General features: G+C 38.3%; 1 protein-coding gene across 10 annotated transcripts in view; it reads right to left on the bottom strand.

Moving 5' to 3' along the window:
• The window catches only part of ZBTB20 (zinc finger and BTB domain containing 20), an 813,196-nt gene that overhangs the window by 363,729 nt on the left and 425,571 nt on the right, over positions 1–23,896 (bottom strand). For all 10 annotated transcript variants that reach the window (XM_046003199.1, XM_046003196.1, XM_046003198.1 and 7 more), the window contains one exon: positions 13,204–13,251. The gene's annotated coding sequence lies outside the window, so the exon portion shown is untranslated. The remainder of the gene's footprint in view (positions 1–13,203; positions 13,252–23,896) is intronic.

Below are 23,896 nucleotides of genomic sequence, written 5' to 3'. Positions count from 1 at the left end.
GAAAGTGAGCTTCTCAGACTCCACATAGACCTTATGTAGCATTATCACAGCAATAGCAAGCTAATATACAAACACTATAAATGTAATCCATGGTGGCAGGTTTTGTATTATACAAATATCTATATCTGTCTCTATATAGTATATATACTACATATATGTATATACATAGTAAACATCTACTGTGTCTCTCTTCCTATCATTCTGTATATCTTGTAAGTGTAGAAAACCTCCCACTATAGATAGCATATGTATTCCCAAATACATGAGAAAAAGTTGTCAGTTGAAAGTTCATAAGTGGAGAAGCTACTATGTATGCTACTATGCTTTTTAGTTAGCCATATATGTGTTTCTCATATTTCACTGCATAGAAAAAAACCATCTGGGACCTTCTTAAAATGCATATTCTCATTCAGTAGGTCTGGAGTGAGGCCTCAGATTCTGTATTTCAAACAAGTTCCTAGGAGGTACTGATATTACTAATACTACTATACTGTGAGTAGCAAAGGCAGGGAAGACAGACAGTGGTATTTCCTTGAGGAAATAGCCACAACAGGGAAGACAGTCTGGAACAGTATGCAACGAAGAATGGAAATAATTTCGACTATTTATCTTTATCTTATAATGAAATAATTCACATAAGAGACAGAAGAGTCAAAGGAAATGGGCCTTGCAAACAAATAAAACGACAGCCCTCATGTTAATGGTGAGTATAGATTCCCAGTCATATGTATGTATGTATGTGTGTGTATATATACACACACACATATACATACATGTGCATGCCTGCTAATGACTAGTACTAGAATCCCACTCAAGCAGTGTGAATGTAGCATCCCAGGGCATTCTGTAGGAACATAGATACTCTCTCTCCCTTATATATACTGATAAACTAATGACCTTGCAGCGTTCACTTATAGAAAAACCCTACATATATGTTCACTTTCTGAAAGGTAGTTTTCAAACAGCAAATGTATATTTATTTCTCTATTTTCTCTTTTTGATACTTCATCTACTCTACTAAAATCTATTAGATTAGTTGTCTTAGTTGGCTCAGGCTGCCATAATAAAATACCATAGACTTGTTAGCTTAAACAACAGAAATTTATTTCTCTCAGTTTTGGAGGATGAGAAGCTCAAGATCACAATGCTGGCATGGCTGAATTCTGGTGAGGGGGCCTTGCAGATAGCCACCTTCTTACCATTCCTCGCAGGGCACAGAAAAGGGAATCTCTGGTGCTTCCTCCTCTTCTCATAAGGGCACTAATCCTAGCATGGAGGGTCCACACTCATAACTTCATCTAAACCTAATTACTTCCCAAAGACCCCACCTGCTTCTACATACGAATTTTGAGAGGACACAACGTTCAGTCCATAACACTAGTACTTCTCAAATTTTTTCAGGTCAGGGCATACATAGAAAAGGGTAGGAGCTCATGGGTGGCTCACTCAGTTAAGCGTCTAACTCTTGGTTTTGACTCAGGGTCATAAGATCAAGCCCCACATGGGGCTCCACACTGAGTGTGGAGTCTGCTTGACTCTCCCTTTCTCTCTGCCTCTCTCTCCCTCTCTCCCTCTGCCCTCCCACTTGTTCTCTTTCTCCCTAAAATAAGTAAATAACTCTTAAAAAAGAAAAAATAAAGAAAAGGGTAATATTGTCTTATTCACTGGGATAAACTAGGAGAGATTTGGGGCTTTAGAGGAGACTCTGCTGGGCTATATATGAGTAACCCTTGGGCTCCAGCTGTCACTAGGCCTCCCCGAGGAGATCCACACCCATCACACATAAGTTGGCAAACTATACATTGTATACAACCACAAACTCTACAGAACACAAATAGTATCATCAATTACCATCACTCTTTCTGAGCCTCATTTCAGATCTTTCATAACTGAGCTGATATTTTCTGGAAAACGAGTATGTAAAGGGGTTTCCTAGGCAGTTGATCAATAACCACTACAGAAAAGATGAGAATATTTAGAAAATTATACTGTAAGGCACAGTATAAATTCCAAGAAAGCTACTTTAGGAAACAGCAGATGAGATAGTTTCCTTGAAGAATATTTTAAATTTTTAAAACTTTAGACATTTCCAGGTATCACAATGGATGTTAATAAAGTAAATGGTAATCACCATTTCTTCCTGAGACAGATACTTGTTTTATTTTTTGAGACATATTTAGGAACTGCCAATAGTTTATCTTCTCAGAATAAAATCTTAAATTTTTTTCTAAAAGTAGGGAAGAAAATATTTTTTTCCACAGGGATATAGCTAACATGCAACATCAGGTCCTTTGGTACTCCCATGTGGACAAGATACACTACTTGGAAAACTGAGATGCCTTTTCCTGGAGTTTTCTTCATCCTTTGCCTTCTTCAGTCCAGACTGGGTCATTGGGTAATAAAGAAGAGGTTTGTGGTGGTAGGGTGATCTTCTTGGTCACCACACCCTGGAAATAGCTTTAAAATTGGACACTGAGAAGCAGGAAGAGAGTTTCAAACTTTCCATCTCATTGTTTGCTTTCTGGGGCCTCATTAATTTCTCTCACAGAAGATGGACTCTTCCCTGGTGCTGATTATAGATATAGTGGATTTGCATTTCTGCCTAGAAAACAGGCACCAAGAAGACTTCACCATGTCTCATTCTAGACTGGAGTCACATGATCGTAGCAATAAATATCCCTAAACAAGAGTTATTCAAAAGCTTGTTGAATTTGACCAGATACTTCAACTGGTAGCAGGTCCTGCCACCATTCCTACTGTTTGATCCTGAAGTCCTCAACATTTTTTTCTCCACCTTGATGTACAAGAAAGATGATATTTAGATTCTAACACATTCTCATGGATTTACCTTGAGTTATTTGCAACTTCTGGAGCACAAACTAAAGCATTACCATTGGCTCCCACTTAATAAAACATGTTAGAAAACACAAGTGTATGAGTAAAACTTCATTATAGGAACAATCTTGTGTTTGTTGCAATTTAATTTTTAAAAGAGTAAATCAAATACATATACTCCCTAAGTTTATTATTCATAACAAATCTATTGTAATGCATCTCATGCCTGATTGAAACTCATGAGTGTTTCTTATTACCGACAATAGAAGACACTAGTATAAATTATGCATTATTCATTCATCTGACAAACATTAATTGAGCATTTACTATGTGTCAAGACAGTGCTAGATACAGGAGACCACAGGTGTATAAAACAATGTCTCTCTCTTTAGGTGTTAACAAGTACTGACGTGAGCAATTGGGCTTCTGTTGGACTTTGGGAACAGGATATGAATGGGCAGTGATTCACTGGAGGTAGCAGACAGCAGAGAAGAAGGGGCTGTGAATTGACTAATTAAAACAAACAAACAAACAAACAAACAAACAAACAATCTGGGTACCTGTCTCATTTTGGGTTCCTTCCAAAGAAGAGTCTGCAACAAGGACCTGGGTACAGGTTGTAATTTGGAAGGTGATCTTAGAAGGCAGGCATGAAGGAGTGGTGAGTGAGTCAGAGCAGAGGACAAGGCAATGATGAAAATGTGTCAAAGGGGCCAGCCACCAGTGTATCAACCGGAGCATAATTCAACCAGCATCTCTGAGACTTGTGCCTAATGTCTTCAGAGATATCCAAGGTATGGGTTTGAAAGAAACAGGCTGGAACATTTTTTTCTCCAGTTCTGTTCCTTCTTTGGTTGAGAGTTGCTCCAGGGCATTAAGTGGCTAACCCCGCTCCCCCGCCCCTCCCCCCATGCTTTCCCCTATCTAATGTAGATTTCTTGAGCTCCCCCAGCCATGGAAAAGGTCCTGGGAAAAGCACTCCTGAGGTGGACTCTGGGCTAACACAGAACTGCTTCAAGTGGAGCTGAAATCAGAGGTGAGCTGAGATAAGTGTTTGACACATCTGCCCAAGTAGCCTACAAAGACTTCTGGGGAGTGGGGCATAATATATTGCAGTCTGATCTAGCAGCCCCTAAAGGATGGTCTGGGGAAGGTTAGAATAATATCTTTTTACTAATTATATTCCACATAAAGTGCCTCTGACTCCTATTAAGAACTCAAACTTGGCTACAGTAAATTCTGACACTACTCAGGTAAGAAACAGAAAAATGATGATTTGCTAATCGGCTTACCTGATTCTCTGGCTAGGATGTCAAGATTGGACTCAGCAGTTCTTGTGAAAATTCTGACACTCATTCACCAATTATCCCCTAGAAGGTGCTATGTATCGATCTCCCTGTGTTTCAGGGAAGAAATCTTTGAACTGCTCCAAGAAGATTTCCAAAAATGGTGATACATTTTTGTATCGTTTTATCATGATGGGCCTATTGAAAAACTTCCTGACATTCTGAATTCATGGCAGTAATATCTACGTTGTTGTATCTGGCTTGCATTTTTTTTTTTTTTTGTTTGTTTTGTTTTGTTTTGTATTAAAGCAGAGGAGAAATGGGTAATGGTTAAAAACTGCACCTAAATGTATTAGGCTTGAAGGCTTTGAACATAAATGGGAAGGTTTACAGGAAGTTATTCAGACCTTTAAGCTTCTATAAACATTTCATCATTGCTGACAAGATCCACTTTAGGTAACCCTGCCCAAGCCTTTCTGTGTTGCTATATGGGTGAAGGTGATTTTATTTTGCAATTCACCAAGCAGTGTAGGAACCTTCTGGGGAATTTTGGTTTGGGGGCCCAAAGCCCAAGGTTGAACAATAGATACTTCTGTGGTCACAGGAGAAGAACTGATAGATCCCACGTTTTTCTATTATAATGTATAAAGGAAGGAACTGGATTTCTAATCCCTAGAAAATGTGGTGGTGGTAGTTGGTGGGTTATGGTCCCTTATATGAACATATATGGCTTCCCTCTGACAAGGAGTGTGCTAGTCTTTAAAAAAGTTCTGAAAGAGAAAAGGAAAAGCTCCAGGGACCATTTAGGCTCTGTCAGTGAGTTCCATCCCAAGACATCAAATCCAGTTGCACAGAAACCAAACGTCAATATTTACAAAGCTCTTTCCATCTTATATCCTGCTTCCTTTTTCTTTCGTGCCTTTTCTGCTTTTCCTTCCTCCTGATTCCCTTGATCCTTTACCTCACCCTCTCTCCCATTTGCGCTCACTCTCCCCACCCCCATTAGTCAGGCCCACCGTGCGTTCATCCCCAAAGCGGCTTCAGTGACAGAAAGGAAAGGACTTCAAACAAAGCCATCGTCCAACACACAGAGCTCCAGTCCCCGGGGGGACTGTGACTGGGGCAAAGCCTGAGGAGGGGCGCTCACCCCTCTGGGGCTCTTCAACCCAACAGGCGATTAGGCTTCAGCCGGCTGATAGCTGTATGGAGCCTCATGATTTCAAAGCTTTCAGAAGCTGACAAGGACTTGCTAATTTCAAACTTTCTAACCAATTACAATCACAAAGAACTCAGGACAATAATCAGTGAGCAAAATGAAACTGCTGGAGTGAAGCAGCCCTAGCAGGTTTCGCTCTTGTGGCTCTGCACATGACCGTGCAGCTGGGACTCTGCTTCCACAAGTAAATAAAAATACATTATAAAATAAAAACACACACAATGGGTCCCTCTTGCTGTCTTGCTCCTGGTAGTTGGGTCTGGAGGAACTCTGTCCTGCGTGGAGCCCATTAATTTCTGATGGTGTTAATTAAAAACTTTTGATGCTGGTTTGAATGGAAAATACCTCAAACAGTGTTTCCTTTATTGAAACACCAAGTTCCAAGTCTTGGATTATTAGGTTAAGCTCTGTCACAGCAGTGAGACCAACATAAATGCTTTTCATACCATCTGACTACTACTACGACTACTACTAATAATTAGTAATAATAAATGAAAAGAAAGAGGAGAAACTGTTTAGGTTGAAACTCCCTCATTTCAACCTGTTTTGCTTTGTTTTGTTTTTAGAACTAAATTGAAAATTCGGGTCCCTGTGTGTAGAACATATGATATTTTAAAAATCTTTTTTCAAATCCTTACAGAACATTCAAATCACCCAATGTTCCAAGACCTGAATTTTTTATATTTTAAAATGGGGAAAGCTGCTTAAAATAAGTGAATCAGCTGCTAAGTGATTTCTCTCTGTCTCTTCCCCTACTCTCTTTTGAGAGGCTGAAAAAATGCTTAAAATGGTATATGCAATTGATATGTGCTGCTTAAGAAGCTTAATATAATTACTGAGGACCCTGTATTTCTATTTAAAATGAAGACAGACTGGAGCAATAGAAACTATGAGTTTTGAGTATTCATCCCTCTTGAGGTGTGGAAAATGTTTCCAAACGTTTAGTCTACTGCACACGGTAAGGGGTTTCAAGCAGTTATCCACAGGGCTCTCTGTCCCCCCGGAAACCTAGGGAAACCGAGGAAATCCTGACAGCAACGTGAGGAGCCAGCGTGACAGATGCTGTGCAGGAAGCCAGCAAATAAAAATGCTTTGTGAAGTGCTAAGCAAACCAGCAAAACATTCTGATCGGTTTCTAAGACTCCTCCAATTTGATTTTTTAACCATTCTTCCCTCTTGTGCAGGCTCCTGAATCCCCGGACACCTCGTGGGAGAGGGTCCTCAAATGTCAATTCACGGATGCCCTTTTCTCTCTTCTGCTCTCATGTACTTCACTTTCTCTCCCATTTTTCATCTCTCAATCTGTTTATTCATGCTTTCTGCAACATCAGCTGAATCCTTGAGGGACGACAAAACTTTCCTTTTTTACCCTGAAGGTCTTCATCAGTCTTATTCTTGTTTTGATCTACACATCCCTAAAGTGGATGAAGTTCTGCATAAAGAAAGGCGAAGCATTTTGGCAAATCTCCTTTCCTTCCCTCCCTAACCGCAGGCTGCACTGACCTCACCCTCTTGCAAAAGTTTGCCGAACTGGCCTCCTGGCCTGATGTGACATGATGGGGATCCTTCAGCAACATCAACAACCACAACAACAGACAACCCTCACCATAAAGCACGCGAGGGGGATATGTAGAGCAATAGGAAGAACTAAAACTCCAAAAAGGACGTAGGCCTGAGCAAACCACAGCATGAATCTATTTGTTCACAAAATTTATGAATTTTCCTGGGTAAATTGACAGGCGATATTGTCTACAAAGGACTAGTAAATTAACTAACAGATATGTAGCAAATGAGTGCATTTAAAGATGATTTCCAGCTGAAATGATTTTTCTTCCGAGAGACCAAGTTTTTGTTAAACTTAATCCTACTCTCTTCCCTCTCCAGCAGCAGAAACATCTGGTCGGTTTTAGATTCCCCTTGGATTTCCAACTTCAAAGGGAATTATAAAGAATAACAAATTCATGTACCGGCACTAAAAAAATTAGAGCAGCAGGAGAGAATGGTAAAATTGTCCTTATTTGACTGCTAGTGACAGGCGCCACAGGCAGAACCTTAAGAAAAGACAAAGGCAAGATCACCAGTTGACAACCAGAGTTCCTAGAAGGGACAGAATCTTTGGTTACATGCAAATATGCACAGGGCCCTTAGCAATCTATAAGGAGATTTCTCCTTGCTTAAATGAAGAAAAAAAAATTAAAGGAGCTAGAAGGTGAGAGAGGAAGGAAGAGGAAGGAAGGAAGGAAGGAAGGGAGACATTTACCTGTCACACAGTAAACAACAGCAAAGTTTGTTCAAACAATGATCTGGAGAAAATCTTAAGGACTCAGCCCCTGGGTTTTTTATTTGATCTAAAGAAAACTTGAGTTCTGATTCTACCAAGGGGTAGATATGCCGTCTCAGAAATAACTCAGGCTCCTAAGAATCCACTAGAGTTGTCATCTCCTCCTAAAAGATGAGACTTCCAAGAGTCTCTTCCTTGCCCTGGATCTTTGTCAAAGGATGGCCAGAAATCAAAGTCCTCCATGACTGGAGGACTAGGGCCTGAACGAACTATTGGTATTTGCTGTTGTGCCAAGTTATGCTTGACATCATTTTATAGAACTGGATTTATCTTTCTCCTCTGTCATGTACTAGGAAAACTGAAACATACTTCTTAGAGTGCAGGTCTTGATATAATCAAAAAGGAAATAAGAAAAGTTAGAGAAAGTATAATTCTGCCATTATAATTAGCTCTTAAAAACAGCTCTTTCCTTTTTCATGTACAATGTGTATAGCAATAACAATAAAAATAAACAAGATGTGATTAACCAATCAACTTGTTCATGGACAGAGAGAGAGAGAGTTAAGGGCTAAAATGTCTTTAAATAATTAATTATAAAAGTCTTTAAACTTAGTGTTCAGAGGTTACAGTTCCCCACACCACAAATACATTAGGTTGATTCACAGAGTGGCCATCAAAAACCAGAAAGCAAATTCCTTTTGACCAAAAAATATTTATCAACAGCATGTTAAGAATATTTCACAGGGTAGGATAGAACAAACAGAACTAATTCTCTGTGGACCTTAGCATGGTTTACAAATTGAGCAGTCCCCCAAAGAGAAGACCATCTCCCAAGAAAGTTGTCTGTATCAGAAGCTTTGAGTCATCTTTAATGAAGGAAGAAAAAGTTAAGACTTTTCTTCAGCATTTCCAATGTAAAAGGACTGAGCTGGCTGGAAAAACATCTTGAGTGTCTGTCTTGCATGGGGTTTTCGATCTTCCCTCACCACTCTAGGTAAAGCAGGATCACCCTAGTGATCTCACCAAGAGAATGCTATAACTCCTATCCTGATGGTCACTGCATATGATGATGTTACACATCCAATAACATTTGTCCAGAAAATATGCCAACTTTATGAAACATGGATCTGATCATATGAATAAACTTTTTTTTTTTTTTTTTTTGCAACTCTGTCGTTGGTCTTAAATGAAAATCCTGGCTTGACGCAGGCATTTACAAAGGATTCCCTGCCCTGTATAAGCAGAATCATCCAATGATGATTCTGAACTTATCTAGGGAGAGGAAGTAGAGGATATGGAATATTATTTTATTCCAAGAAGTGTTGTTTTATAGCTTGAGGATAGATATGGTCCCAAATAACAACAATTGAGCAAATACCAGACCCAAAGGCCGAGCATAAGGAAACCCCACACACACATATACCAAGAAGCAAATATATCGTTAATACTTATTATTATTATTATTATTATTATTTTATCTATTATCAGAATGAGGCACTGATGGATCACTTGGGTATAATATATAATACATTAGCTAGAAAGAACCAAGGGTAAACTTATGTTTATCTTTAAAAGGCAGTTTGTATTCTGGTGTATATGTCATGAGTTACATAATTAACATGTATGATAAAAGGATGCAGGAAGAGATGAAGACTTACGCCTTTATTTCAGTTGCTGTATTGTTAATATCAATCTTAAAAATAATGATGAAAAGGTTAGCTGTTTTAAAGTATGGGTGTTATGGGGTATGACAAAATATCCTTGCAGCTTTAAAATAGTAGCATAAAATATATATTTAAATTATAGAACTTGTTATTGGATCCTTCTGTCTATAAATGAATGATAAAATAAATATACAAAATAAAAAACAAACAAAAAAAGTTAGTGGCTAGAACCCACCTATCTTTCCTTGGAATGCCTGTCTCAATGCCAAGCCATTAGATCCTTCCCTGACCTTTTCAGGGCATTTTAATGGTGGTAACACCAAACCAGGGTAAAGGAGAAGTAGGATCAGCAGGCCGAGAGGGAAACAATGAAATGGGAAGAAGAAAAAGTTTGTATTGTTTACACCATCTAGTCTGGCAAATTTTACAGATGCTTTCTGTTTGCTTGGGATAGTTTATTGCTTATGTTATTTCTTTTCTTTTTCCTCCATGTGCTTCCCTCTACCAACTTTGGCTGAAAATACTTTGTATGTGTCCATACTGTAAGCCCTCATATTTTTGTAGAGATTTAGTGTAGTGGAGAGCACTTTTTTTTCCTTCTTCTTCCCCAAAGGCTAGGCACATCAATATTCTAGCTACTCACTTTCGAGGCCAATGGAAAATGTGCTCCTAAGATTAAATAGACCTGAGTAACACATAAATCCAGTTTATACTGATGTAGTATGTTACATAGTTACTCACATCCTGAATTTCTGATGAGTGGAATACACCTTTTGGACAACACACTACTACTGAACCATCACTGACTGCAATTCAAAGACAGCAAGACAAGACTAAACCCTAACTCTAGGTTCTCTACAGAGAGCGTAATTTGCACAGAGCTCTCTTCATCTATGGAGCTCTGTGTGCAAAGGATCTAGTCTAGCCATAGAAAACCGGTTCTTTAAATATTCTCAGAGCAAACTAGAGCAATACTTATAAGCACATAGGGAGTGCCCTTTGTTCAACAATATACTGTCTCTTTTGACCCTCATTTCCCCAAATAGCGCTTTTCTTTTTTTAATTATTCAGACTATTAATATATAATTTCTCCCTTTTCAGATTTCATAAGTGCCCCGTTAGGAAGAAACCTTTCCTTTCTGCCAATAAATCTTTTAAAAAACTATGCTTTTAAATCCAGTGTTATGTTTGGTTTAAGTAGATTGGCCATACTTATCCACTATGGGTTAGCTGCAGCCACACTGGGCTTCTAAAGCAGTCAGAACACTCTGGTTTCCTTTTACCTCACATACAGAATTGTATATAAACAGCATATATCCCATAATGATAAAACTAGCAGCAAATCATCATTCTGAATCAAGTAAAAAATAGTGCCCCTAAAATAGATCCCCCAAGAAGCCTAGCCAAATCTGTTAAATGTCTCTCTGGTCAACCAAATTGCCCTTTGCATAACAGGTGTACCTAAGAATATTATGAAACACTCTGATGGGACTTTATGATCAATTGTTACATTTTTTTTTTTTTTTTTTTTTCAATTGTTACATTTTAAGAAATATAATGGCAGTATACTCTGAAGAAAAATACTCCTATATACAATGATTAGAATTATTATCTAAATGTTTATTCATGAACATGTGAAAAAGTCCTTATGGGCCTAAAGTCTCGAGGGACTAAAGCTATGATGTCTGGGGTTTGCTTCAAAATAATATGGTAGCAGCATAGGAAATGGCAGGCCATGAGTTCATCATTGGGCAAGCCTGGGGATGGGCCCATGGAGCTCATTGGAGTAGTGTGTCTATGTTCACATATTTGAAAGATTTCATAACAAAAAATTAAAAAGTATATACTAATTTGAACTTTCACTCCTTTAGTCATTATTGATTGATTCGTTTACTCTTTATATGCAAGACATTGTGAGGGCATAAAAAGTGAAGCAAAACAAAACAAAATAACCCCACAATACTCTTACTGCATATTTACATTAAATAAGTGATTCCTCTTCAGGAATCATATATACTTATGCAAGATGATGTTCATAGGAACCATGTAATTACATGTAAAATTCTTAGGTTAAATTTTGAAAGCAGGACACAAAATTATGTACAAAGTATGTTTACAATGTGTGTTTTTTTTTAAAATATATCCTCAGGGGGAAACGAGAGTAAAGAAATACATCAATGGTTATTAATGATTGGATTTAAATTATGGAAATAATTACTTGTATTTTTCTTCATTTTACTCCTATGTGCTTTTCCAAATTATTTTTAATGAGCATGTATCATTTTCAAATGAAAATAAATTTTATTCATTAGTGGATAAGATGTGCTCTCCTCTCCCGAGGAGCTTTTCACTAAAACAGAGAAACTGCAAACACACAGCTTTGCCCAGATACTTTAAATCTTCATACCTAGAAGTAAAATACACCCACAGGAAAAGAAATGTCAATACAGATTTTTATCTGATCATAGAAACATAAAGAGCTTTCTGTGTGTTGGACAGAAATAGGGGAGGGACCAGCTTCTCTGCAAGCCAGAAAGAGTGAAATTCAGGCCATTTTTTGATGAGATCCTTTTGCGATGAAAGCAATGGGAACAACAAATTTAAGTTACCAAGTAAGCCTGTCCCTTGAGATCTGACGCTCACTAATAGGAGTTCCTTTTTGGTCAGCATAAGAAATAAAGCATGGGAGTGGGACGGTGGGAGTGGTTATAATCCTAAAGGCTGGAGGCCTTCATTGGTAAGATGGGTATGTTCAGAGAGACAGAGGTAGATGTGTGACAGAATGAGAAAAAAAAATACAGCGACAACTATAGATTATGTGCAGTGGATATGGAAAGTCCCCAAGAGATTATTTTCCTCGTTTTATGCACATTCATATAAAGCGAAGTCAAGAGTATAACTTTTAAAGGTTTGGATGAATATGATGTTCATGACTAAATAAGCCTGGCTGGAGCCAGGCAGAATATCATCAGATGCCAGGCAAGTCACCCCCTTGGTTCTCCTCCCTCTCCAGTACACTTGCCAGGACATTTCAATGCCGGCCAACCTCTAGCAAACGCTAAGCTCTTTTAGGCTCTTTCTGACTTGAAGATGCTTTATGAGTACACCCTTAGTCCTGCCCTGCACTCTCCTCCCAGCCACTGAAATCTCAAGAATTCTAGAAGGCCATAACCGATACCAACCTTTTTGAAACTTCACCAGTTTCCACTAAAAGACACACACACCCTCAAAGCTTTCAAAGCTAATCTCACTCGCAGCTCTGGTCTTGGTCCTCTTGGCTCATAAAAGAAGTGGCTATCTGTATTCATGTTCCTAAAGGACTTCCCCTTCCATTTGTGGGTATACATAAGAGCAATCATGTCTGATTTTAAGACTGATTCAAATGAAGCAAATACATTTCAAATTTTTAGCATATCATAGAATAATAATAAGTAGTTTAAAGTATCACAAAATGTATTTGGAAGGTTCTGTTTTTCTTTGTTTAATGCCAAAGCATCCAATGTTCCACGTGGGAAACATCAGTTTCCAACCTCACCACATCACCACATCACCCTCTCTGTCCATTCAGGCATCTCCTTTGGAAATCTGTATCCCTGGAGAGCCTGCCAAACAAGTCCTTTGAATACTTCCACCTCTGTGTGGCAAAATCATCATGAAATGTTTGTTGAAATCTGTGATCAGAGGCTCTTGGGATCATGTTTCTAATCATTTTAAATGATGGTATTTCAAACAAACAAATTGGATATAAAATCTGTACCCTTCACCAATGTCAAAATACATTCTATTCAAATTTAGTACTCGAGGTGATGGACACACCACAGCCTTTACATTGAATTCTTTCAGAATCTGGGAGAAACACACTTGACTTCTTGGTACCTCAATATTGTAGACTGCCATTTAGGGATAACAAAAGTTACTCACCGGACAGCAAAGTTGTGAGGAATATCCAGTTAGTGATGGCGAAACATTCTGAAATGAAATGAATATCATAAATGCTGGGCATTTAATAAATGCATGACAACACGATGATCATGGGGGAAAAAACCCATCTGCTTCTCACCTTGGGATGCTGACTCAGTGATACTATACAGACAGTAAAGGAGACTTCTTTTGGGGAAGGACATACAAGTGTGCACTGGGAAAAGGGTGTGTGCAGCTGTCTGCATGCTCAGCTTTAAGGGCTCGAACCAGTCGCAACCAGTTGTGGATGACTTGCTGCCCATTTTTGCAATTCACTGTAACTTGTATTGGGAAAGTTATGTTTTATGGTTAATTATCCATGGTCTGTTTGAAAAAATAAATCAAACCATTGTGAACCACCAGGATTTGCAGCTCCATTTGAACTTTACTGTACTTTTGATTAAACATTTTTGTAAATAAAAACAAACTGGTTTCTTCTTGTTTTTGGTTGTTTGTTACTTGTGTTCTGGATATAAATATTGTGGCAATGGTGGGAGAACGAGTTATGGATTATTTACCCCTGGTTTCATGAGTTGTGAGTTACTGGCCTTATTCTCCTTCATGAGTATAAATAAATGTATAGTATTAAATTCCAAGTCCTGTAAGACAAATGGAACGACTGAACTGAAACCTTTTAAAACCAAAACCTTTTATGCTACGTCACAGAGCAACAAAACAAACCCCAAATTAACATTTAAAAAGCTTCTACTGTGGAGCAACAAAAATCCCCCAATATTATATAATCTGCATTTTAAAAACTGCTTGCCTAACGAGCAGCAGTCTATCAATGATTCCACATGCTTGTCTTTTCACTGCTTTTATAATTTAGAAGCCATAGGTGGTTTACCAGAGATCACCTCCCACCCTCAATATTACCAGTAGAAAGGAGCCTTGAAAACAACCAGCATAACTAACTGAAGTAAAAATTGATTTAGAAAGATCTGGAATTATTATAACTAAAAGTAGTGAAACTCTAGGTAAAGGAAGAACTTTATAAAAATCTGTCTATGGTCTTCATCCTGACACGTATAAATAAAAGGAGTCTGAAACACAATTGTCCAGGGAAAACAAGAAAAGCCAAGATTCAAAGGACCTGTGGCACAGGGCAAGAAGAATGTGTTTGAATCCCAGAATCTGAAGCTCCCAACACATCTGCCTATGGCACTTAATGAGGACCACCAAAGTAGCTTGCCAAAAATTATGTTTTAAATGATCTACTGTTCCATGCAGCACTGACCACTGAAAACGACCTCTAGGAAACATAAAATTGCCTTCTGCGACTTGCTACTTTTATAAAGACAGAGACAGGATAATAAGGGCTTTCTTATAAAATGGGGTGATCTGTCCATCGCTGGGACCCGAAGAGCACTGTTATCAGATTTCATCTTACCCTTCATTCCTCTCAAGCTTTACTGCTCACCTGCATAACACTGTGAAGGAATGGCTATGGAAGGTCCCTCACCTTCCATAACGTGGTAAAATATTTATGAAGGGGCTACTATTTGCAAGGCACAACTGGAGTAATTCTGTTTGGGAAGGTTAAGTCAGTGGCTAAGGTTCTTGTTGCAACATTTAAAAATATCTCTTACTACTGCCAACAGTGAGGAGAAGTTAGGTTGAAAGTGTTATGAAGGATTTCTGAAGAGTTTGAAACTGTTTAAAACTCTCCCTGGCTTCTTGGATGCCTTGGGAACAGAAAATTAGGCCTGCCGGCAGTTCGAAGCCTGGATTCCACATCACCAAAGGAAAACTCGGAGTAGCCTATATGTTTCCAAGGTCCTGGTTACAACTGAAAATGAGGGCTGACCTGAATCAGTTGGCAGCCATCGGACGCTGAAAGGTCAATTCTGCCCTAAGTATGGTTCAGAGAGTGTAAAAACCCACTGAAATGAAAACGGAAGCTATTCTGAGAAACAAGCAGAAAAAAAAGTTTGAAGATATTTTACTTGAAGACATTTTCCTCTATTTCTTTTATAATACACACTTCCAACTCTTTTTGACAACCAAGAAAATGCTCTAGCTATAGAATTCTAAGTTTTCTTTTAAATCCAGGCAGCCCATGTGAAACTCAGGATATACAAAATGACTCCTAAGTGCTTGGTTACAGATGAATAATCATGTTCAAATCGTATTATAAAGTATGGTATTTTACATGATGCAGGTATATACATACAGAATTGCATTCCTGGAATCCAAATTCAGCCATGACACATGGAGAGGGACACTCAGAAAATGTATACCAGAATATGATTTCCTGGTGAAAGAACAGTATTCTGACCAACTTTCCTTATTTTTCCACAAACAAATCTACCTGAGCTATAGATCCTTTTAAGAAAAACAAAAACAAAAAAACAAACAAACAAAAAAACCCCAGGAAGCATACTGATAAAATACCTAAAAAGTATATACGAGCTTACTCATTATACAGTAAGACAACTAAAGATGCCCCCTTGTCATCACAGATACAGAGACATGATAATCCCAATCCTCTTGATCACTCAGTTGCTGCAAGAGAGACACACACTGAGGCATTGAGACCTTAAAAACCAGGTAAAACTCTCCTGGCTATGATTTTTATCTTTATGCACCAGATTTTTCCATACAAAGAGAATCCTAAATTTAATAGCTAACACGTAAGTGAAAGGTAAACAAAATAGGACATAGCCAAAATCTTTTTTTTTTTTTTTTAAAGTGAAGGAACACTCACTGCTTACCTTCAGTAAAATCAAATGAACCAATTTCATCTGGCTTTTCCATCCAGAAGAAAAGTACAACCTGGAGGAATGTTCCTGATCTCCAGTACAAGGAGATTCATTTCCTCGCCTCCCCGTCTTGGATTGCATTACGGATGATCGGAACTAGTACCAGCCACCACCACTCACACATATTTTCCCCTAGCAGATACCCAACAGTGCCTAGGCCTGTGCACCCATTTTATGAACATTCAATAGGCAGACACTACAAAGGAAGAATAAAACAAAACGAGAAAGTCTTCCAACTTCCCTCATCAAGTGCATGTCTGAGTCCCAGAGGACATCAGTCCATTAAATGAAATAAAATATTATAAACGGGGACAGAAGACTAATAGACCTCATACAAATCTCACTGTGTTCCCACTTACGCTGGGAAGGGAGTTATTCTGGTGAAAAAGTGGGGGGGGGTGTGGGAAAGGAGTGAAGGGCTACAAAGAGACAAAGAGACTTAGAGGTGGTGCAATGAATTCCCTGTGCCAGGGAAGAGTGTGACAGAAAGTTCTAAATGGAAATTCCAGAAACTGCAGGCTCCTAGCGGAACTGTTGTTTAGGGGATGAATTCTATAGGGAGTTTGAATTAAGTGTCTGTGCTATAGCATCTAGATGTTTCTTCTTTCATTAAGACTTTGGAGTTTGTCATGAGAAAACAAAACAAAACAAAACAACCCAAAAAACATTAGAGCTTTCTACAGCCCCCAAAGTAAAAGGCGAGAGAAAGACAGGGTTTATATAACTGGCTTTTTACATAAATATTACATCAGGATACATTTCAAATGAAAACACACACACATACACACACACACACACAGCCGTCTTCCTTATCCTCTATTTTAAAATTCATTTCATACTTTAAATGTTGTTGATTTTTCACAAAACAAGTAAAAACCAAGTCAGCATTAAACACCTCAGAATAATTTCAGTCTTATATTACTTGGAAAATTCACCACATCATGGAGGGTCACAAAATCCTGTTTTAAAGTCAGTGAAGGCACTGACAATTATGGGATGTTTTGCTGCAGCCTAGGGCAACTAGAAATGGCCACGGATGTTAACTAACTCCCTCCTCAACAGTCTGAGAAAAGGGAAAAAAAAAACTGTAAGTTTCCCCATCTGTTATTTCCTTTTTTTTTTCTTTTTGGCTGTGGAAAAGTAAAATTATGCAAGAGCTTTTGAATGTAAAGGCTGTGTGTGCTTTTTCCCTTTTTGTCTCTGTGTACCGGTTATGTGATGTTGCGTAACTGAGTACAGAGTAGGCGGTTAGCGTTTACTATTGATTTACACTATGCCATCTAATGAATTCATAGCACTAAAAAGAAAGGAACGAGAGGGGGAGGGAGGAAAAAGAAAGGAGAGGACGGCAAGAGGAGAAAGGAAGAGCAGAGGAAAGAGAGAAAGCTTATTTAGAGACACAGTTCTAAAGCCTAGAATAGTTTCATTCTTGTTGCCTCTAGCTCTGACTTCTGGTTATTGTTCAGGTCTCAGGAAAATGGACTTTGAGTAGTGACCCCAATATTCCAACCTTATTTCTAACGAGGATTACTGGCAGGTGAATGTATGAAAGTACTAATGTGTCAAATTACTTGAAAGCAATTCCACTCAACTGTCAGACTTCTCCATATGCACTTACTATCATTCTCTCTATGCATTTGTGCCTCTGTTATCTGTGATAGCCAATGCTACAGTTCCACTAGTTTACCTAGTCCCAAATACTATTTGAAAGACACACGAGGCAAGCAGAAATACGTTCTACCTTGCCCATCTCCTTTTAAAATTGCATGAAGAATGCATTTAGAAATCTCTGAAGAGGTCACTGTTTTATTTTGGAATAAGATAGGCCACTAATTATTTGGCTACCCAGAACTGCCTAATACAGGATAATCAATAAGAAATGGGCAAAAGGAGGAAAGCTTCTAAACTGATGAACAACACTTAAAAAAGAAATTCAAATGATTTCTTACATTATGCCCATTGACGAGCACTTAAAATGTAACTTTTGATCAAGATGATGATAGATATTCCTAGCCCTCAGTGTTTCCCATGTCGTACTGTGAGTTCCTAAATCATAGGCCAGAAAGTAAGAGTGAAGTTGGTTCTGCTGCCAAGTACAGGACCTTCCTGTACCTGAGTGCCCTCCTATGGCTGAGAACAACTAGTAAGCTGAGGAAGAGAAAGAGAAGTTCTCTTTATTAGCAGCCATCTCAAGGACAAGGCAGAGAGCTTGTTTCCTTCCTCAGTGTGGGTTTGTAAATGGTGACTAGGAAAAATCACAGCCAAAAGAAAGAATAAGAATGTGAGCTTTCATTTCTCATCATCCAATCATCTCTTTTCACCCAATTTAGTGTATTAAATATTAAAAAGATGCCTACTCATCCATTTGTCAGGGATGCTTTAATAATGGATGTTGTGTGTTGAGCACCTAGCACAATGCTTGGCACATTCTCTATGCTCAGCAAGTATTTGTTGAAACAGTAAAATGATTATGGAGAAACATCTCTGTAAGAAAAGTAGCTTAGGGCGCCTGGGTGGCTCAGTGGGTTAAGCCGCTGCCTTCGGCTCAGGTCATGATCTCAGGGTCCTGGGATCGAGTCCCACATCGGGCTCTCTGCTTGGCAGGGAGCCTGCTTCCCTCTCTCTCTCTCTCTACCTGCCTCTCTGCCTACTTGTGATCTCTCTCGCTGTCAAATAAATAAATAAATAAAATCTTAAAAAAAAAAAAAGAAAAGTAGCTTAAAAAGCCTAAGAAAAAAGAAAAAAAAAGCCTAAGAAAAACACATTCCCACAATTTACAGGAAATCTTAAGCTATATTACTCTATGATTTATCTGTAGACACAAAATGATGGTATAGAGGAAGTATCAGACAGTTACTTGGGTACAGTTGAGTTCAGTTCCATTTTATTGGAAAAAAGCTTAACAAAAATTATAATGCTGACAGCATCAGCAGAGTTTTGTGTTCATTTCCACTAGCCCTTTTGGACTATTTTTCATTTTAGTCTTGGGCACAGAAAAGTCCATTTTAATTTCCATGGACACATTCTAAAGGAGGAGACATGGGATATCAATATAATTCATCTTTTAAAAAATACTGAGAAGAATGTAGTCATTTACTAATAGGAGAGAATATAGCTTTTTGTTGAAGGGCAAGGCAGGTTGAGTTTTGATTAGGTTATGCAAATTTAAATTAATAGCAGGGCAACCAAGAATGTACTGATTTCCATTTTCTTGGTTAGACAGAAAAAAATCTGGATTAGAAAGTCAGAAATGCCATCTTTCAGTAAATTGGTGAATGAGACCTTTAGAGGAAAAGTTGCATGGGCAATCTCTCAAAAATTCCAGATGAAGAGTCAACTAAAAGCATGTTTGGCAGTGGCAGCCATAGTAATTTTTAAATAGTGGGGCTACCATCTTGCTAATTCACCTAGGAACGGGCACATACATTTCAGTCAAAACCTTCAAAAAGTTTTTTTTTTTTTTTACTTTGATCAATGATATAATCTAATCAAATTTAGCAACTTCCTTAAATAAGCATCCTGGCAGTGTATTGACAAGACCATCCCACATGCTTTGCCATTTCATGGGTTCCAAAAAATGAATAGGAACTTGCCTGGACCCCTCATTTTATTCATGAAGATTCTGAAGCTCAGAAGGTAAGCTTCTCAGGGATATGTATTTTGAGACAAAGCTGGAACTAGTAGCTAAAGCTCCCAGATCCTCTCTCTACAGCCTAGAATAAGTTAATATTGTATCAACTGAATATTATTTTATTTTATTTTTTGGCCTTCCTTTCTTTCTTTTTCAGGTTTTTATTTAAATTCCCATTTGTTTACATAGAGTAAAATATTAATTTCAGGATGAATCTAATTTTAAATGCCACAGAGAAAGATCTGAAAAGATTCTTTTATAAGATAAGGAATCTTTACCTTATGGAACAATGTTCACTTTAAAGCTATTTTATACTTCATTTTTTATCTTTAATCTTTCCTCCTCTTTCCATTCTTGTTTTTATTCTTTGGACCTTTGGATACAGTCACTTTTAACTCTCTTTCTAGTTCACTTATTCCCATTCCTGACCTCAGCTCTTTCCTTTCTCTCACTCCGCATCTCTTTCTCCAACTTTTTTTTTTTTAAAGATTTTATTTATTTATTTGACAGCGAGAGAGAGAGAGATCACAAGTAGGCAGAGAGGCAGGCAGAGAGAAAGAGAGAGGGAAGCAGGCTCCCTGCCAAGCAGAGAGCAGAGAGCCCGATGTGGGACTTGATCCCAGGACCCTGAGATCATGACCTGAGCCGAAGGTAGCGGCTTAACCCACTGAGCCACCCAGGCGCCCTCTTTCTCCAACTTTTGTTTATTACTCTTCCTCATAAAAATCATTGTTTTGTTAATGTGCTTTGAGATCCTTAGAAGTCATAAAGGAAGAAAAAAATTGCATTTAACATTATACAATAAATAGGCTTTTCGCATATACTCAAATTAAAAAATAAAATCTGCAACATGATACTAACAATGTAGAGGCTTTGTCATTGGATGTTACAGTTGTCTAAACCCCGGCCCTGTCAATGAGACTGGAGCCTATGTTACAAGGAATCTCATCAGATGGAGAGCAAAGCTCACAATCTCCACACCACTCATTTTCCACTTCACCATGTCACCTTTCTTTTTCCCTGTCTTTCCATTCCAGAGATACAACTATTTTCGGACTGATTATGGCATAGCCGAAGAAGGTCCAGAGAAATCTAGTGGCTTATTGTGGCTTCATGATACTGGCCAAACTCTCTCAATGACAACAACAACAACAAAAAGTCAGAAAGACTTACATACAAAAATTGCAGTTACAAGGAAAGTAAAGTCTGAGGAGATATTAAAAGAGAACTTGGACATGAGAATGAGGTCCCTGGATAACAGGAATGTTGCTGCCAGAATTTAATTAAGATTGTGTCATTGTTTCCCTTATAAAATGTTAACTCTTATGGGGTTTACAATGCAGCTAAAATGATCAGCTCTAGGCTGAACACAGCTCCAAATACCTTCAAGTGGGAAGTATTTTTTTCCCCTCCTTATTCCCTAAAAGAGAAAACATAAAGCAACTATTCAGAAATTTCAGTGGTATTTGGATTCTGACCTGATACCTTTCTTCAAAAAAAGACTAGGTGCAGGGGCCTCAGTTGGTTAAGTGTCAAACTCTTGCTCTTGGCTCAGGTCATGATCTCATGGTTGTCAGATTGAGCCCCGTGTCAGGCTCTGCCCTGAGCATGGAGTCTGCTCAGGATTCTATCTCTCCCTCTCCCTCTGCTCTTCCCTGGCCCCCTCTCTCATAAATAAATAAACTTTTTTTTTTTTTTAAAGAGTAGGTGCTAATTAAGGTGCCTAATCTACAGTGAGTTAAGGTGAACAAAATCCACTGTGGAATGAAGGACATTAACTTAGTATATGAGTGGTAAATAAAATAAAAGGATGTCCTATTGTTTTTAAAACGTTTAATGTGCATCACTTGGATAGATATTTCATTCCATTTTATTGATGTGAATAGGATTTTGGCAACACTGTGTTGAAAAGTCTTCCACTTCTGTTTGCTAACAGGAAAACTTAACAATTATGGGAGGCAAGCCCGTTTTCAGGGTGGGTATCAGATAATTAATAATTTTTTTAAAACCCATTTTTCTTATTTCTCTAGCACTGGCCGTGACGTCTAACAGCTACAGTAAATGCTCTGCCACTGGTGGGAAGGGACAGGAGGAGGAAATAACAGACACACATTAAAATTAATAGACCAGGAGGAAACTAGCATTTATTTAGTACATATTACATGCCATGTACTTCATTAGGATTATTCCATTTAATGCAATCCCCCTGTGAAGTAAATAAGATTGGCCGAAGTCTCATAGATTAGCAACCTAGTTACAGAGCTGTTAGCTAACCTGCTTAAGGACACAGAGCTAATTAAAAAGTTGTGCAGGTGAGGATCAGGACCTATTTGACTCCCAGGCCCACAGATACTGTAAGGCACCACAAAGTCAGCAGCAGAATATGAAGCAGCCATCTAGCAAAACAAAACAAAAACCAAAAACCAAAAACCAAAACAAACAAAAAAAAACAACCCAAACCCATTCGTGCCAATGATGAGAGCCACCACATGCTCTAAGTAGGCGATGGGAAGGGCAAATGACTCTTTTTTTTTTTTTTTTAAGATTTATTTATTTGACAGATAGAGATTACAAGTAGGCAGAAAGGCAGGCAGAGAGAGAGAGAGGAGGAAGCAGGCTCCCAGCCAAGCAGAGAGCCCGATGCGGGGCTCGATCCCAGGACCCTGGGATCATGACCTGAGCCGAAGGCAGAGGCTTTAACCCGCTGAGCCACCCAGGCACCCAGGGTAAATGACTCTTAAAAAGAAACAGGTTCTTGGGGCGCCTGGGTGGCTCAGTGCGTTAAAGCCTCTGCCTTCGGCTCAGGTCATGATCCCAGGGTCCTGGGATCGAGCCCCACGTCTGGCTCTCTGCTCCTCGGAGAGCCTGCTTCCTCCTCTCTCTGTCTGCCTCCCTGCCTACCTGTGATCTGTCTCTCTCTCTCTCTCTCTGTCAAATAAATAAATAAAAAAAAAAGAAACGAAACAGGTTCTTGCTTTGCTCTTGCTTCTGATAAATCCCTGTTTTCTAAATGTGTATCTGGAAAATGTTTTTTTGTCATAGAAAAGAAAACGCACAATTTCCCAGCAACCTTTCAATCAGACCCAATATTTGAGTGTTTATGAAAATCCCTTTAAAGATTTATACTAAATAACTAGATAATAGCTAAAATATAATGCATATAAGATCAGATGGTTAGTACATCAACAATTTTAATATGACTGTGTGTATGTGTATGTATTTGGGTGTATATGATATGTGTGCACGTGTCTATAAATTTTTTTTACTTGTCAAAATTTCTGGCAATTTACTATATAAAGTACTTGACAAAAGCTAAACAGATGAAATATGTTAAGGCAGAAGAAAAGGAAAGAACAAAGAAAAGAAGAGGAGTGTGTGTCTGTGTGAGTGAGAGAGAGAGATGTCCTATTCCTAAAACCACTGGGATTTTTTTTTAATGTATTTTTTAAATCACAACTTGGAGAGAACTTAATAATAAAGTGACAGTAGCCAAACAGATTTGAAAGGATAAATGAACAATTCTTTAGGCAGCATGAATTTATTCCTCAACTTTTAATACGTTCTTATTGCTTTGTCCTGCCCTCCTTTTGTGCTTTAAGTCTAAATTTGATTAGGAGCAGGAAGGAAAAAACACTAACTTCTGGCTTAGCAGAAGCACAAAAGAGCCGAGATCTAGAACATCTTCCTGGCCTTCTTTTCTCATCCTTATAAGGAAAAGCAATAGTAAACTAAACAACAAAAAAAGCAACAACTTTGACAGTTTTGCTTAGGCAAAAGCAAGATTTGTTTCAGCACAACTTCAAGGGCTTTCTTGAAATTTTAGCTTCTCTGGATGGTCTTACGACAAAACTGAAGAATAGACGCGATCTGTTTAGGGAAATAGATGAGATCTGGAGGAAAATAGGAGGCGCTCCTTATTTTCAAACAGCATTTAAATGCATGACCAAGATATAACTTGCAACGTTAAAAAAAATTACACAGTTAACTCAAACCTGCTAAAAATAACTCACAATACCCTCTCCACTAAAACAAAACAAAATAAAGCAAAAACTCACAAACAATTATTTTGACTGGTGAAAACAGTGACATGAAAGTAACAGATGGAAGCCCAGTTTTACTCACACAACACACTCACTAAACACAATTGCAAGCGTCCCCACAAAAATAACTTGACAATGGTGACTTTGGCCTTGTGCTTCAAAATATCTCTCTTAGGTGAGTTTCCTTACAGACTTCAAAGGGCGTGTGAAAAATAACGTTA

Source organism: Meles meles, chromosome 4 (assembly GCF_922984935.1).
Source record: "Meles meles chromosome 4, mMelMel3.1 paternal haplotype, whole genome shotgun sequence".
NCBI lineage: Eukaryota > Metazoa > Chordata > Mammalia > Carnivora > Mustelidae > Meles > Meles meles.
Note: the sequence above shows the minus strand (reverse complement) of the source record. Positions and strands in the feature narration are given on the sequence as shown.